We start from the raw sequence: 16,461 nt of genomic DNA on the forward strand, positions 1-16,461 counted from the left end.
TCCTTTTTTGAAAGGTGAAACTTGCAATAATTGCAGACTAATTATGGGCCTTTAACAACTGGCCATCATGTGTTAAGAGACAGTCTACAGCCAGTTTAAAGGAGCTGCAGGGGAGTGTTTTAATGGGCTCAAAGTGGCACTCTGCAATGTATATACCAATTCTTGATTAAAGGATAGAGGGACTTGTGTTAGGCCATAAAGACCCCACAACCCACGCACCGGTTTTTCTGAATTCACAAATGCAATCAGACTATGGCCAAAACCAGACATGCGTCCAAAATGTCCATGGCACGGGGGCAAGGTTAACTCCTGGAGCTGATACCTGTACCAACAAAGATAACAAACAGGCACCTTCTATGTTTGTCTCATTGGGGTAAATGTCAGCATTGGGAGCTCAAATGAGGCCAAGAGTACAGCACAGGTTAATTTTTTTTTACCCCCAAGCTTCAAACAGCTTCTATTTACACCATTCCCCCCATCCCCCCCAAAAAATGCTGGTGATCCACTGACAGGTCTTCCAGCATCTTGTCTGACTGGGTCCGAAAACCTTCTCCACGCGTGGCTTTTTAGATGCTCACCCAATATTCTTTACATTTAGGTCTGAAACTTACAAGTGTGGATGCAATAAATGACGAAGGGAGTTTTGACTCTCAAAAGCTCATACCCTGAAAATTGTGTTGGTCATTACTGGACGTGACTCTAGCTACCCTCTGAAAACATCTGTGATAAATGTGTGTTTGCAAACATGGGTATGGTGCAGGAACTCACTGCTTAGATGTATCTGAGTGTGCACTTGGTGGTTAATCCAGGCTTTTCCTGTGTAATGTGTGAATAAACTCATTTGTGGAGACACATACATAGGTTTGGATCCCTATGTATGGTTTCCTCAGCTTCATAGCTATAGGGTTTCACTTCTTAGTCATCCTGAAGCTGTAGGTAGAGGTCATTAGCTAATATGCCCTCTATCCTCACCCTCACTCCATTTTCAGTGTTCCATACATTCTCTGGTGATTTCCAGTCTTTCAGGATTAGAGTTGTGAAACAGATCCAATACATCAGGTGACTACATGGACTGGATGTGTTAAATAAATATACATTGATTAGTTCAATTAACCCTGGATTTCTACATGCAGCTAATCTACTGTTATGTGATGGAGTTTAAATATCACAGTCCCAGCAATAGGTCCTTGGAATCTGTTTAAGGTAAAGGTCCCCTGTGCAAGCATGGGTCATTCCTAACCCATGGGGTGATGTCACATCCCAACTGGTTCTTGTAGGTTATCCGGGCTGTGTAACCGTGGTCTTGGAATTTTCTTTCCTGACGTTTCGCCAGCAACTGTGGCAGGCATCTTCAGAGTAGTAACACTGAAGGACAGTGTCTCTCAGTGTCAAGGGTGTAGGAAGAGTAATATATAGTCAGAAAGGGGTTGGGTTTGAGCTGAGTATTGTCCTGCAAAAGTATTGTCCTGTAAGTATCAAGATAATGTGCTAATGAGGGTATGGTATGTTAATATGGAACCATTGTATCCTGAAGTGATCTGTTAATGTGTGTAATCCAAAGCTAATCTGTATGGCTATTGTTGAATGCTGTCTTTGTCTGGAGGTTTTTCAGGGCAGGAAGCCAAGCCTTATTCATTCTTAAACTCTCCTCTTTTCTGTTAAAGTTGTGCTGATGTTTATGAATTTCAATGGCTTCTCTGTGCAATCTGACAAAATAGTTGGTAGAACTGTCCAGTCTTTCAGTGTCTTGGAATAAGACCCTGTGTCCTGTTTGTGTCAGTCCATGTTCAGCCACTGCTGATTTCTCAGGTTGGCCAAGTCTGCAGTATCTTTCATGTTCTTTTATCCTTGTTTGTATGCTGCGTTTTGTGGTCCCGATGTAAACTTCTCCACAGCTGCAAGGTATACGATATACTCCTGCAGAGGTGAGGGGGTCTCTTTTGTCTTTTGCTGATCGTAGCATTTGTTGTATTTTCTTGGTGGGTTTAAACACTGTTTGTAGGTTATGTTTTTTCAAAAGTTTCTCCATCCTATCAGTGACTCCTTTAATAAATGGCAAGAATACCTTTCCTATGGGAGACTGTTTTTCTTGAGTTTTCTGATTTTTGTTTGGTTTAATGGCCCTTCTGATTTCATTCTTGGAGTAGCCGTTTGCTAGCAGTGCGTGATTTAGATGATTAGTTTCTTCCTTGAGAAACTGTGGTTCACAGATCCGTCTTGCACGGTCCATTAATGTTTTGATTATTCCTCTTTTCTGTCGGGGGTGGTGGTTGGAGTTTTTGTGTAAGTAGCGATCTGTGTGAGTTGGTTTCCGGTAGACCTTGTGACCTAACTGAAGGTTTGATTTACGGATGACAAGGGTATCAAGAAATGGGAGTTTACCCTCAATTTCCTTTTCCATGGTAAACTGAATGTTTGGATGGATATTATTAAGATGGTTTAGAAAGTCCATTAATTTTTCTTCACCATGGCTCCAAATGGTAAATGTATCATCTACGAACCTGAACCAGACTGTAGGTTTGTAAGGTGCTGATTCTAATGCTGTCTTTTCAAAATATTCCATGTAAAAGTTTGCTATTACTGGACTGAAAAGACAGCATTATTTTGAAAAGACAGCATTAGAATCAGCACCTTACAAACCTACAGTCTGGTTCAGGTTCGTAGATGATACATTTACCATTTGGAGCCATGGTGAAGAAAAATTAATGGACTTTCTAAACCATCTTAATAATATCCATCCAAACATTCAGTTTACCATGGAAAAGGAAATTGAGGGTAAACTCCCATTTCTTGATACCCTTGTCATCCGTAAATCAAACCTTCAGTTAGGTCACAAGGTCTACCGGAAACCAACTCACACAGATCGCTACTTACACAAAAACTCCAACCACCACCCCCGACAGAAAAGAGGAATAATCAAAACATTAATGGACCGTGCAAGACGGATCTGTGAACCACAGTTTCTCAAGGAAGAAACTAATCATCTAAATCACACACTGCTAGCAAACGGCTACTCCAAGAATGAAATCAGAAGGGCCATTAAACCAAACAAAAATCAGAAAACTCAAGAAAAACAGTCTCCCATAGGAAAGGTATTCTTGCCATTTATTAAAGGAGTCACTGATAGGATGGAGAAACTTTTGAAAAAACATAACCTACAAACAGTGTTTAAACCCACCAAGAAAATACAACAAATGCTACGATCAGCAAAAGACAAAAGAGACCCCCTCACCTCTGCAGGAGTATATCGTATACCTTGCAGCTGTGGAGAAGTTTACATCGGGACCACAAAACGCAGCATACAAACAAGGATAAAAGAACATGAAAGATACTGCAGACTTGGCCAACCTGAGAAATCAGCAGTGGCTGAACATGGACTGACACAAACAGGACACAGGGTCTTATTCCAAGACACTGAAAGACTGGACAGTTCTACCAACTATTTTGTCAGATTGCACAGAGAAGCCATTGAAATTCATAAACATCAGCACAACTTTAACAGAAAAGAGGAGAGTTTAAGAATGAATAAGGCTTGGCTTCCTGCCCTGAAAAACCTCCAGACAAAGACAGCATTCAACAATAGCCATACAGATTAGCTTTGGATTACACACATTAACAGATCACTTCAGGATACAATGGTTCCATATTAACATACCATACCCTCATTAGCACATTATCTTGATACTTACAGGACAATACTTTTGCAGGACAATACTCAGCTCAAACCCAACCCCTTTCTGACTATATATTACTCTTCCTACACCCTTGACACTGAGAGACACTGTCCTTCAGTGTTACTACTCTGAAGATGCCTGCCACAGTTGCTGGCGAAACGTCAGGAAAGAAAATTCCAAGACCACGGTTACACAGCCCGGATAACCTACAAGAACCAATGAACTCTGACCGTGAAAGCCTTCGACAATATTTTCACATCCCAACGTTTCCAAGGCAGACTTTGTTTGCGGGGTGGTTTGCCAGTGCCTTCCCCAGTCATCTTCCCTTTGCCCCCAGCAAGCTGGGTACTCATTTTACCGACTTCGGAAGGATGGAAGGCTGAGTCAACCTTGAGCCGGCTACCTGAAACCGACTTCCGTCAGGATCGAACTCAGGTCGTGAGCAGAGCTTTTGACTGCAGTACTGCAGTTTAACACTCTGCGCCACGGGGCTCCTAATCTGTCTAGCTTTTCCTAAATTCCTAATCTGGAATCTGTCTAGCTTTTCCTTAATTCCATAGGTCACAACTTCAGCTCATGTTTAACTTAGTCTCCCTTCCCTACAGAAGCCTAGTTTTACTGCTTCCGCATATAAGGATGAGAATCAAGAAGGGGGTGTCAAGATATCCACACAGTTCCCAAATTCTCAACATCGTAGGTGAATGAATTCATAACACAAATTAGGCAGTTGGAAGAAATCATTCCACAGACCAGCCCTCTGCCCTAAGGCAAGTTGTCCTCTGTCCAAAGTGTTGCCTGCTGTGACCTGAGCAGGAGAATGAAGTGGCAATGAGGTGGAAGAGTGGGCTGTGTCACTTCAGAACGCAGGTGGGTTTCTATGTCCCTGCACATTAAATAATAATAATAATAAAAAAAACATCCCTAGATGTTTTTAGAAATAGAAAATGTATACAGGGAAAAAAGGCTAGAATAGTGGTACACTACCACAACATGGTGTAGTGGTTACGAGCAGTGGTTTGGAGTGGTGGACTCTGATCTGGAGAACCGGGTTTGATTCCCCACATGAAGCCAGCTGGGTGACCTTGGGCCACTGAGCTCTCTCAGCCCAACCTACAGCTAAGAGCCTTGTATTATAGCACTGAAGAAAGATATGCCCACCTCCTGTAAATAAATGGATTGAGGACCTTACTTCATCAATATTCAAACACATGGCATAAAGACAACTATGACATTTTTAGATACTTGGAAACCTTTTATAGAAGCTTAAGTATAGATCTGACACCACTGTTGTTATATTTTTATTTTCATTCTATATATACCGTCACACTGGAGAACAGTGCTCAGAAGAACCACAAGGGGTATGTCAGAGAACCACTCTGAAGAGCAAAGGAGTGCCTATCTCTGGACTTCACCCTCTCTGTACTGGTTTTCTATTTGCAAGGAGGCGTGTGTTTTTTTTAACATACACAGCATTCAAATTTGTGGTCATCTACTTGCTGCACAAAGTAATATAATCCATTCTATCATCTCAGAACATTGCCCCCTCATTAAGCTGCAACCACAGACCAGATCCAAACCCTGTGTGCTGGTGAAGAAGGATCTCTCAGATAGGTATACTGCTGCTGGATCAGATCAATATTCTAGGTCTCCAAGAGTTACCCAATAGATTCCCCCTAGGACCTTACACACAAGGTATCATGGAAGAACCCCCCCCCCATTCTCAGTAAATAGAAGATGCTTCCTGTGGGCATGGATCTTTGTGTGTGTGTGTGTGTGTGTGTGTGTGTGTGTGTGAATTGGTCTAACCCTCTGAAAAGCTACATAAGCATTTTAAAGCCATCTAATCCTAGTCTCTTAGGCCATTTATGCATGGGAGGTTTTGCCGTGGATTTGCTGCTCTCTAGATACACATTTTCCCCATCCAAATTCTCAAAACTCTACATGGGGGCTTAGTTTTGGGTTTTGAGAATTTGGATGGGAGAAATGTGCATCTAGAGAGCAACAAATCCAAGGCAAAACCTCCTATGCATAAATGGCCTTGGCTACCCTGCTCCATTGCAATACAGTAAGGGAATTCTTGCATGTCAGATGGAGGAATTTGGCGAATGAACTTTAGAACATCTACCTGGACCACCACAACTGGGTAAAACTTCCTAAAGTGAACTAAGTGTGAGAAACAGAAATGAAGTCAGTTTCAATAAAAGCTATGGCAAGGTCCATTCAAAACAATCAATTTGTGTTAAAAATTAGTGTGTCCAAAAGAGGACTCAGGAATCAATTCTATGAAAATTTCTACAACTTCTACCTGATGATTATTGTTTTGCAAGAAACAGGAAAGCAACAGCTGTGCTGTCATGTTCCCCATTCAGAGTAAAGACTTGATCAATCACTGAACTGCCTTACCCAGTTACAAATCCAACAGTAGTGATTAATGATCACCATTCAAGAACCTACATGGTAGCACATAATGTTTTCTGCTGTTGTCTGTCTTTGCTACAAAAAGGAACAGATAATCAAGACAACAGCCTCTGGGAGAAAAGGAGAAGAACTTTTATTGTCTTGTATCCATGTGTGGATTTTCAAGAGGAACACAAAAGGAATTTTTCCCACACACAGCTTGAAAACAGGATACCATGCGGGAGAGAGAGAGACAGAGAGAGAGAGAGAGAGAGAGAGAGAGAGAGAGAGAGAGAGAGAGAGAGATGTGCTGACTTCAAGGCATAGATGACAGACCCTACACAATGCAGTTATTTACCATGCCTTTTGATAGTAAGCGTAGTCAAAAAGATATGCAAGAACATAGGCAAGAACTGGAAGGATGACTTATAAATACAATACAGAGTTAAGTGTAAACAAAGGAGATGCCATAAAGATGTAACTGAAAACTTAACATGATAAGGCAGAAGTACAATCTATCAAATAAAAGTTGTCAACATGCATGAAAACTTAATGTTTGAACCCGCCCATGGGGATAGCTCCATACTGCCAGATGCCAACAGTCTCAAACTAGGGTCTCTAGCAACAACATCCAAGTGCTGCCTTAATCATTCGGCTGAAGTGGTAGCTCTCCAAAAAGCATGGGGCTGTTATCTACTACACAGGGCCACCTCAAAATGCTGTGGGCTCCTGAGAAAAATGTTCTTCAGTGGCCCCACATAAATCATTAATTATATTCTCCTGGTGGAGTGAGCAAATCAACTTTTAAGCTCTGCTGACACCAGGAAAGCACAAAGGAGTCACATTTTGATCCTTTCTCCAACACAAAACAGGAAATCATCTCTGTAAGATTAAGTGATCTCCCATTCCTGGTGGAGGCACAAAGGCCAAGCATCTCTGGTGGTTCTGGTCTGTTGGGTGGGCCACGAGCCTCACTGTATGCCTCACCATAGCAACCCTTGATTCCAACCCTTTTCCACACTTTGAAATCATCAGTACAACCAGCCAGGATTTTCTACAGCTTCCTAAAACTCAGTAGGTCTCAGAAAACCACCACTGGGGTCCACCTAGATTGAAAAATCACCAGATTCTGCTCTGGCTTCCTATTTCTATGGAGGAAATAAAACTCCCAGACAGCTTACCATCCTGGGTTATTTGATCTTCCACCCTGCTTTCTGCTATCCTTGAATATGCTCCAGCTGGATAGCCCTTAGTCATGTGAGCCAGCCATTAGACCAGCCAGTCACATGAATGATTTTCTAGAGCTTTCCATGAAGCACTCAAGGTCAGTGGAACTGGACATCTGTCTGCTCTGTATTATGATTACATATTAGGTCACTGGAGTGTCCATCAATCAAGGGATCATGTTACATGAGCTTCTTTTCCGATCTGCAAAATTATGTCTCCGCCCTGGTCATCTCCTAGACAAATACACACGGAGCTAAGATTTCTGAAGTGTCCGTGCATATTAGATTTGTCCAATCACCATGCTTTCATCCTGAAAAATGAGGTTTGCAGAATATTCTGTGGCTGAACCCTTCACAAGAAATATCTATGGGCCAAACCACGTGATTGCCATAGGAACTGGCAGTCACACTGCCTCTGCTAGTTCCCTCTGGAATTCAGAACTGGGGAGAGGAGGGACTTATGCATTTGGGGAGAGCAGGGACTTATGCATGCTAAAACAGATGCTCTGCCACTGAGCCATGGCCCCTCCGCTATGAAATAAAAGCTTAAAAAACAAACCTAATATTTCTATAGGATACACAAACTGCTGTGTAGCATCCAGTGAGTGGTATCTGACAAGCTACCTGTTGGAGATCCTTGAACTAGACAATACCTGCCTAAATGAATCAGGAGCCCAGCACAGTACAAGGTAGCCACCTAAATGCACGAGAGCAAGTGCAGCAGTACTAGCAGCAATCCTCTGCCAGTATGACAAAACTATACCATAGCAACTATTGTGTACTTTATTTTCCATCAAAATGATCTATGATAGTTCCAATACGACAATCCCTTTGCAACATTTGGAAAGATTCTGCTGAGAGCGCAGTTGCTTCTGTAACATTTTTCTGGAACGTTTTGGGACATGTAGTGTTTTTAATGCACACTTTTAGTTTATATAGTGCCGCCCATTAAAAAAAACACCATGCGATGCTGCACGTTAAGGTGAGTAGAAAATATGATTAAGATGGAGCCTTGAGAATCGGTTCCATCAAATTTTAGAAAGGAGCTCTAAAAATGTAGTGTTTCAGTTTAGGCTTAAATGGTGGCATAAAAATTGGAGGAAGCGCTTCAGGTAGCAAACAGGAGCAAACGCCACAATGGAGCAATATAAAATGGAAGTCCTACACGATTATAAACCATGCAACGAGAGCACACCATGAGTAGCTCACAAAATAGAATTTATTATTTTTATTACTACCTTTGTATCTCGCCCTTTCTTCATGAAACGCAGGGTGAAATACATAGTATCCCCTTCCCCCATTTTATCCCCACAACAATCCTGTGAGGAAAGTTAGGCTGATTGCCAGTGCAGTGGAGTGGTTCACATGCTGGAGTAGGACCTGGAATGCTCGGGTTCAAATTCCCAGTCAGCCATGAAGCTCTGGCGACTGCCACTCATTGTAAGCCTTGCCTAGCCTACCTCAGAGCTGTTCTGAAGATATGGGGCTGAGAGAGAGATCCACATATACCACTCTGAGCTCCTTGGAGGGAGGCAGAATGAATATAGATAGACAAAGTGACTAGTCCAAAGTCAGGGCACAGTGAGGTTTGAATCCTGGTCTCACCAAATCATTCCAACTGTCTTCCCCAGAGGAATGTTTAACTCAACAGAGTCTCCAATATGCCTCCTCAGAGTTACTAGTCACTATAGGGGTTTGTTTTTTAAAAAATTAAAGGCTGCTGGGGCTGGTGCTCTGCATCGATATTTTTGGGTTTATAACATTAATTCATTATACTCAGCTTTTCTGGATTTTTGAACATTTCTGGGTTTAATAAACCCAAAAAATGCCCCCCAAAATTGCACACCCCTACTTACAACACTCTCTCTTCCTTCATTTAATCCCCGTGTGATAGGTTAGGCTGAGAGTATGTAGTTGGACCAGCACACTTCCATGGCAGAGTGGGGATTCAAACCTGGGTCTCACAGATCCTAGTGTAGCACTCTGAGCATTACATCATTGTCTTAAGGATGTCCGAGTGACTGTTATGTCCGAGTGACTGTTATGTGAACTGCTTTGAAAACCTGACAACTTTTATGTAATATGTGTGCATGTAAAGTGCCATCAAGTTGCAGCCAACTTATGGTGACTTCAGCAAGAGGCTTTCAAGGCAAGTGATGATTAAGCAGAGGTGGTTTGCCTTTGCCTTTCTCTGCAAAGTCTTCTTTGGTGGTCTCCCATCGACGTACTGACCCTGCTTAGCTTCCAAGATGTGACAAGGTTGGGCTATACTATACCATTCTACATCCCTTTATATAATATACTGCTTCAGAAATAATATGTTTACCCTCACATACACAGAAATGTAAGCACATGAAGAATGACAGTCCATATGAAATTCGCTACATTTGAGAGGAGAAACAAACTACCCTTAAAGTGTTCAGTTCTACTATAAATGCAATTTTAGAAAATGGACATAACTATATATATCACTGTCAAAAACCAGAGGAACTGTTTCAAAACAGTAACTTTAAGTGATATTTGTGTAGGCGATCCATAATTCAAGTAATAGGCCTTATCTTTAATATTGCATCTACCCACAGATTTATTGTGTTATATTATATTTACGCAAGACAGAGGAGTGCAAAGCTGTACAAGAGAGTGAATGAGTTAAAGGTTATGTTTCCACCATTAATAATTCACCCAACCAAAGTTGCTTTGTAAAGATCTCGTTTGATAAATTCATGTCACCACAGTGACAGACTGAGTATAGATGTTCCATTCTTACTAGAAACATGGAAAATAAATAATTCTCAGGATCTCTTCAATCAATAACTCAATCCCCACCAAGGATTGTAGATTTAGGCTGAATATTAGTTATTAACACTCTGTTAATTGTAGGAACAAGTTAGCTGGGGAGAGGTGTTACAGGGTTTTTTAAAAGATAAATAGTAAGAGACTGGCAAAATATCAATAAAATTGGCTTTAATGAATTCTGCAATCCCTGAATTCCGAACTCCAGTAAACTACAGCCTAATGGTTTCTTTCTTCTATTTGTCCACACTAGGGGGCAGAAAGAGCAACACTCAGGAGACTTTCCTAAATAAATAAGCTCTAATTTGGAGGATGCATTTCAGTACCACCCCAAAGGTCATGAGAATGGACCTAAGAAGAGCCCTGCTGGATCAGACCAGCGGTCCTTCCTGTCCAGCATCCTGTTTCACAAAGCAGCCAACCAGTTGCCCTGGAGGGCAAACAGGGCACAGAAGCTGAGGCATTCCTCTGCTGCCTCCCAGAACTGGAATTGAGAGGTTAGCTACCTCTGTGTATGGAGGCTCCCTTCAGTCCACATGGTTAGTAGCTGCTGAAAGACTTTTCCTCCATGGACAATTTACCTCATCTATACCCTACCTTTCTCCCCACTGGGGACTCAAAGTGGCTTACATCATTCTCCTCTCCTCTATTTTATCCTCACAACAACCCTGTGAGGAAGGTTAAGCTGAGAGTGTGTGCGACTGGCCCAACATTACCCAGCAAGTTTCATTGCAGAGCAAAGTTGTGATCCTGGTTCTTCCAGATCCTAGTCAGACAGTCTGACCACTACAGCACACATGCAGTCTTCAGCCTGTAAGCTGGAAGGGATGGAGGCATAAACAGGATAGGGTGCCTTATCAGCAGGCCAAAGAGCTCTGCTATTTTCGGCTTCCACCAATGAGCAGTGACATGACCCAGATTCAGAAGAAGGCAGAGAAGCTGGAAACACACACCACATTTATAAATCACTAGTTTTTTAGAATTTCACCCAAATTTCTTTGAATTTCACCCAGGCTATACAATGAGCTCAGACCATGTAAGATGCCCAGTCCACTTTCCCCCCAAAACTTAATTTTCTAGCAGCAGTAGCAGCAGGATGAAGGGGAAGGTTCAAAAGTTCCTAGCACAAAGGAATCTAAGTACTGTAAGGACCCAGAAGCCATGGCAAACTACTTCCAGACACGTCTGCACCAGAAACATATTGCTTTCAGGTCTAAGGAAGTCTGGGCATCAGCTCTCATCTTCACTCAGACTGCTGATGGAAGGTAAGGTTGCAGAAAGAAAAAGGGAGAGGAAAATTAGATGCAGGGAAGACAGGGAAGGGTTGACAGGGAAATATGTGGAACAGGACAAGTCATTCCAAGACTTCAATAAACCCTTCGGAAAAGTCCAAGCTAATTGGCGGAATTCTCTGAAAAGACTCCGGAAAAGCACGTCTACAAACTATTGGAGGGCTGGGGTTTCCCCTACCTCTACCCCTGAATACCAGGCAGGGTGAGCATTACTAGGTACCCCTGAGTCTTTCCAGCTACTGGTACTACCAAGGAGCAATGGCTGGAGGAGGAGGGCTCCAATCCGTGCAATGCAGATTAAAACCACGGATGTCTGTGTGCTGGTCCTCAGCTGCCTGCACTGTGTGGCTCTGGCTCTCTTCCTCATGACAGGCTCTTAACCATGGGTGTCAAATACAAAGGCCCAAGGGCCGGCTCCAGACCCTTGAGAGCTCTTATCTGGCCCGTGAACCAGCCAAGGCCACCACCACCCACTCTCAAGCTGGGCTGGCATGGCAATACCAAGTGACATATATCATATCCATCCCTCGTTAACAACTCAGTTCGACACCCCTGCTCTTAACAATGACAGCTAATAATGGTAAAGGTCTGCTGCTATCTCCCCTTGATGGGAAGGAGTGGTGCAGATGGAATAGGGTGTCCCAAGAGAAAGGAGAAGCAATTCCCCCCCCACACACACACACAAAGAGAAAACACCCTGTACTGTGGCTGTAGACAACTGAAGATTGACCATGAACCACCAGCTGGACACCAGGAATTAGTGAACGACTGTGGGCTGTGGCTGCCCTTTTGCGTATTCATGTGCTATGGCATCATATTAAGAGCAATGAGAGCCACCATTTCAGCATGGCCTACAGTATAAATCAGCATATATACACAACATGCCATATCTCATAATCCTTTAAAAATCCTTTACAACAGTTTGCTTCCAGATTTTTTGGGGAGAGGAAGAGAAAACTGCTAGCTTTTTATACGTTTAATTATGTAAAAGGAAACACTATTGTTATGTACAGAATCTACATAATACACAGAAACATCCATCCAAATGAAGCATGTCTTTATCAGTATCTGTATGATTCTGCTGATAACTTATAAATTAAAAAATTCAAACCTTTAACCAGGAATATTTGATATCTTTACTGCCACAACAACATTATTGTCAGGAACATATTAACACCCATCTGTTTCTTCCTGAAGGTCAAACAATCTGGTTTTGGATCACAAATATTTAAAACTTAACCTTTATAATCAATATTCTGATTAGTCTACAAGGTGACTTTGGCTCATTAAGCTAATTACTTATGCCACATAGAAAATGCAATAAAACTATTTTAGCCATGACAGCTGGACTCCATCCAGAGGATATGACAATTCCGCTAACCTGAGCGCTTTTTTGGAAATCTTTCTTCAAGATCTCTGATGGAGATCTATGCCTTGAAAGTCCAGAAACTGGCCCAATCCAGGAAATGTTAGGCATGATCAATCAAATTTGTTTGAACAGGACATGGTCACAATTACCTCCGCATGAATTTCGATGAGCAAAGAGAGCAGGAATAAACAACCCACACACTGTCAGGTTTTTAAAATCTGAGCAGCAGCCTGGCGACCTGTTTCACTCCCAGAATGTTAATGGAAATAGAGAATCAACTCACAGCCTAACTTGCACGTTGTTAACTGGGTCATGGGCTGTAATGGTTCCTAAGGAACTGTTACTATCTAAGAAGTCAATTATCCCAGAATGAAAAAGAATTTACATGGATATTCTGTAATGTCTCAAGAAGATGTGCTACAATTCAGTAGACCATAAACCAACTCTTTGCACTTTCTCTTCCAACAGAGACTAGAATAACTCCTTCGAAATACTCATCTGGATAATTGTGATCATTGTTAAAGTGCCTGTCATAAAAAATATTGGCTGGACTACCGAACTGTGAAAATAAAGAAGATGACCCAAATTGTACATGCATGTGGACCAATTGTTTGTATCACGCCTACACCAGCAAGCATTTGTGACTTCATGAAAGGCGACAAGATTAAACACATGGGATTTACGTACCCTTTCTATTTTCATGCACCAGAAAGTGGTGTGCTACTGTGCGTGAGTAGTTCTTCATGCCAAAGCAACAAGAACATAGAGCAGAAACAGACAGCAATTCACATCTGAGTCTGGAAATCAATAACTGCACACTGCTGTGAGTGTAGAAGGCAGCCCACCTGAATTGCACTCATCCACAAGGGATGCTCTGGGTTTCTGCATATAGCAGGATTCTACATCGGTTTGTGTGCATGAATCTGGCCTTTTTATCTTGCATACAGTACAGTTCTAGCTGCTGCTAGTCCAGGAATTCTACTACCTTTTTGACATTTATTATCATTTTTTAAATAGTTAATATTAATAATGGAAGCTGACTCTAGTATGGCTGAAATGTGAGGCATGACTGTTCTAAATAAACATATTTCCGGTTGGTTTGAATACACAGAACAAGTGCACTTTGACTGTCAATGGTTTTTGAGAGTCTCAGGCAGAGAAAGGTCTTTCCCAACATCTAGTACCTGAGATCCATTTAACCTGAGCCCAAATATCATGTTACCTTCTCATGGGTAATTCTGCACATTAACATTGCACTAGATGCATGCTTTATGGGAAACGAGTTACTCTTTTCAAGTATTCAGAAGTCAACCTCTTAATTCCCCTGAGAATGGGTTGAGAGGGACCATGTGAACACAAGCACCATTTACGGTGCTCTCTGTCGACATTAGGAAAGCTTGCAGCAGTGTGCAAAACTGTATGTGACTCACATAACTGGCTCCCCATACTGCAGCATGGCTAACATGGGTGTCCAAACCTGTGGCTGTGCCCAAGAAAAATAATCCAGACAAGGTCTCACAACTGCTTTGATATGTGCACAATGCAACTTCAGTTGAGTAAAGTGGAGGAATATGAAAGGCCAGAAACGCACAAAGTGATTGTGTGAATTGTCTTTGAGGAGTACAGCTTAAGAATTTCTTTAAGTCTTCAGTAAGTTACAGTCCTTGCACTAGGCTGTGATGTACAAGGATTATTTTCCCCAGTTGGCCAGAAAAACTGTAGAAAACTCTGCAATATGACTTAACAACCTTACTTGTCTAATATTGTGGGAAAAGGCACATGTGACTTTCCTCATCTCCACCAAACTTCCTTTCAGGCATTACAGTTCCTAAGGGACTTAAAATCCAGAATTCTTCAAAGTCTAACCAATACCCTAGCATTCTTCTAAGTAGTACATTGCTGTTTGAAGCTCAACATTAGCAAACGAAAGAAACTGCGTTGCTAATTGCATCAATTACAAAGAATCAGTATCTTTTTTCCCTCTAACCCAGCATTTGAAGTACACATTTTTAATAGGACAGGACTGACTATTCTCTAATTTCACTTCAAAAGAAGAACATCTGATACAGCCAAAGGATTACCGGGGGGTGGGGGGTGGAAATCTCTCCATACACCTCAATAAACACCTGCCCTGTTTTGATGCTGGTCAACTCTCTTTCATTCTTATGGCTGCTTCGTGCTCTCTTTTCTTATCCTTTGCCCTCACAATCCTCATCCCTGTTTACCCATGCTACCATTAATCCTATTGGCTCTGGCATGACTTTAACAATAACCATCCATGACATCATTACGTTTCACAAGGCATTGTGTCATCATTGACAGAAATCATGTGGTTTAGACAAGCCAAAAAGGTTAATGGTCATGGGGGGAAAAGAAGAAAAGAACTGCAAAGAGAAAAAAGAGGAAGGAAAATGGCAGCATTGAAAGAACATGAACCTCTTTGACATGTGCCCCAAATCATTGGATGCAAAGTAAGCATGAAATGAGGTATGCTGTTTTGATTCATCTCTGGCACTCAGATCCTCAAGTATTTACCTCAGATTTTAATTCTCCCACAATGTAGTTGAACAGTTTATTTAACCTGGGATATACCCAGCTTACTTTTTCCTCTGTATTATACACCAGCATCTCTTCTATCCAATAAAAAATGCTCAGGTTTTTTTTAATTTCTGCTCTAGCACTTTCTATGTATAATCTCAGTAACACATCCCTGGTATTACTTCTCGTATTCCATTTTACCAATAATCAATCACATACACGAAGAGGAAGCGTTGCCAGTTTTATTTCGATGGTACTCTCTATTTTACAAGAATTGTAGCTCAATAGCTAGTTGTCTTCAGAAACTGAACACCTTATTTACTGTTAGAGGAAGAGATTAAAGGGACTCAAACTTCAAAGTATATATCTTCCTACAAATTTCAAATTGTTCCCCCTCCCCCGTTATTTCAACTTTATTTCTACAATACCCAGAGTCAGCTTTAACTAAATGGGGTCTTCCTGATACCATTCTTCAACACATTCCCTCAGACAATGAGACTGTGGGATCCAGGGGCAAGAGGAATGCTTGAAGTCATTGCTAACATCCTAGCTGGAGACTTATAGCACTTTCACTGAAACATGGATTAACAATGGGAATGAGAAACACCTGGCTGGCAGATCACTGCCAGTATCAGCTTGCCTTGGCTATTATGAAATGTTTAAAGGTGCGGATGTAACGATAAGCATGTGGAATCGTAACTGCACTGATGCAGGCATTCAAGGGCTCAAGTATTTACCTTAGATTTTTATACCAAGGTGCAGTCCCACCAGTTTATATGAGTATGAGCTGCAGCACATGACTAATCCCACAGTTACCACTTCTTCACCCTTCCAAAGTTCTATGCGGCAGCTCTATGTGCTAATTAGGAGCGAGAGCAAAATCCAGAAAGCTCTCTCGTTCAGTTTGAATATCCCCATTTGTATGTCTTTTTTCCTTTGTAAGAAATGAGCTTGCAAGTCTTCCTTTCCGCACCAGATTCTCTTTCCTCACATTGATTTCCCCCCATTAAAACTAATGCACTTTTGTGTCGACTGCATATGAATGGCGTAGAAATGGCATAAGTGGCCCAAAATGGCATGTAAATGATGTAAAATGCAGAAAAGAAAGGGGAGGGGGAAATCACCAATGACAGCAGTGAAAATTAGGCAAACGGAAACCGATGATAATGATG

The 16,461-nt window shown here is 41.8% G+C and overlaps 1 protein-coding gene across 26 annotated transcripts in view; it reads right to left on the minus strand.

Annotated features, from left to right (window-relative positions):
- NRXN1 (neurexin 1) overlaps positions 1–16,461 on the minus strand; it is a 1,090,355-nt gene that overhangs the window by 313,485 nt on the left and 760,409 nt on the right. The gene's annotated exons all lie outside the window — the stretch shown is intronic.

The sequence above is a fragment of the Euleptes europaea genome, chromosome 7 (assembly GCF_029931775.1).
Source record: "Euleptes europaea isolate rEulEur1 chromosome 7, rEulEur1.hap1, whole genome shotgun sequence".
Classification (NCBI taxonomy): Eukaryota; Metazoa; Chordata; class Lepidosauria; order Squamata; family Sphaerodactylidae; genus Euleptes; species Euleptes europaea.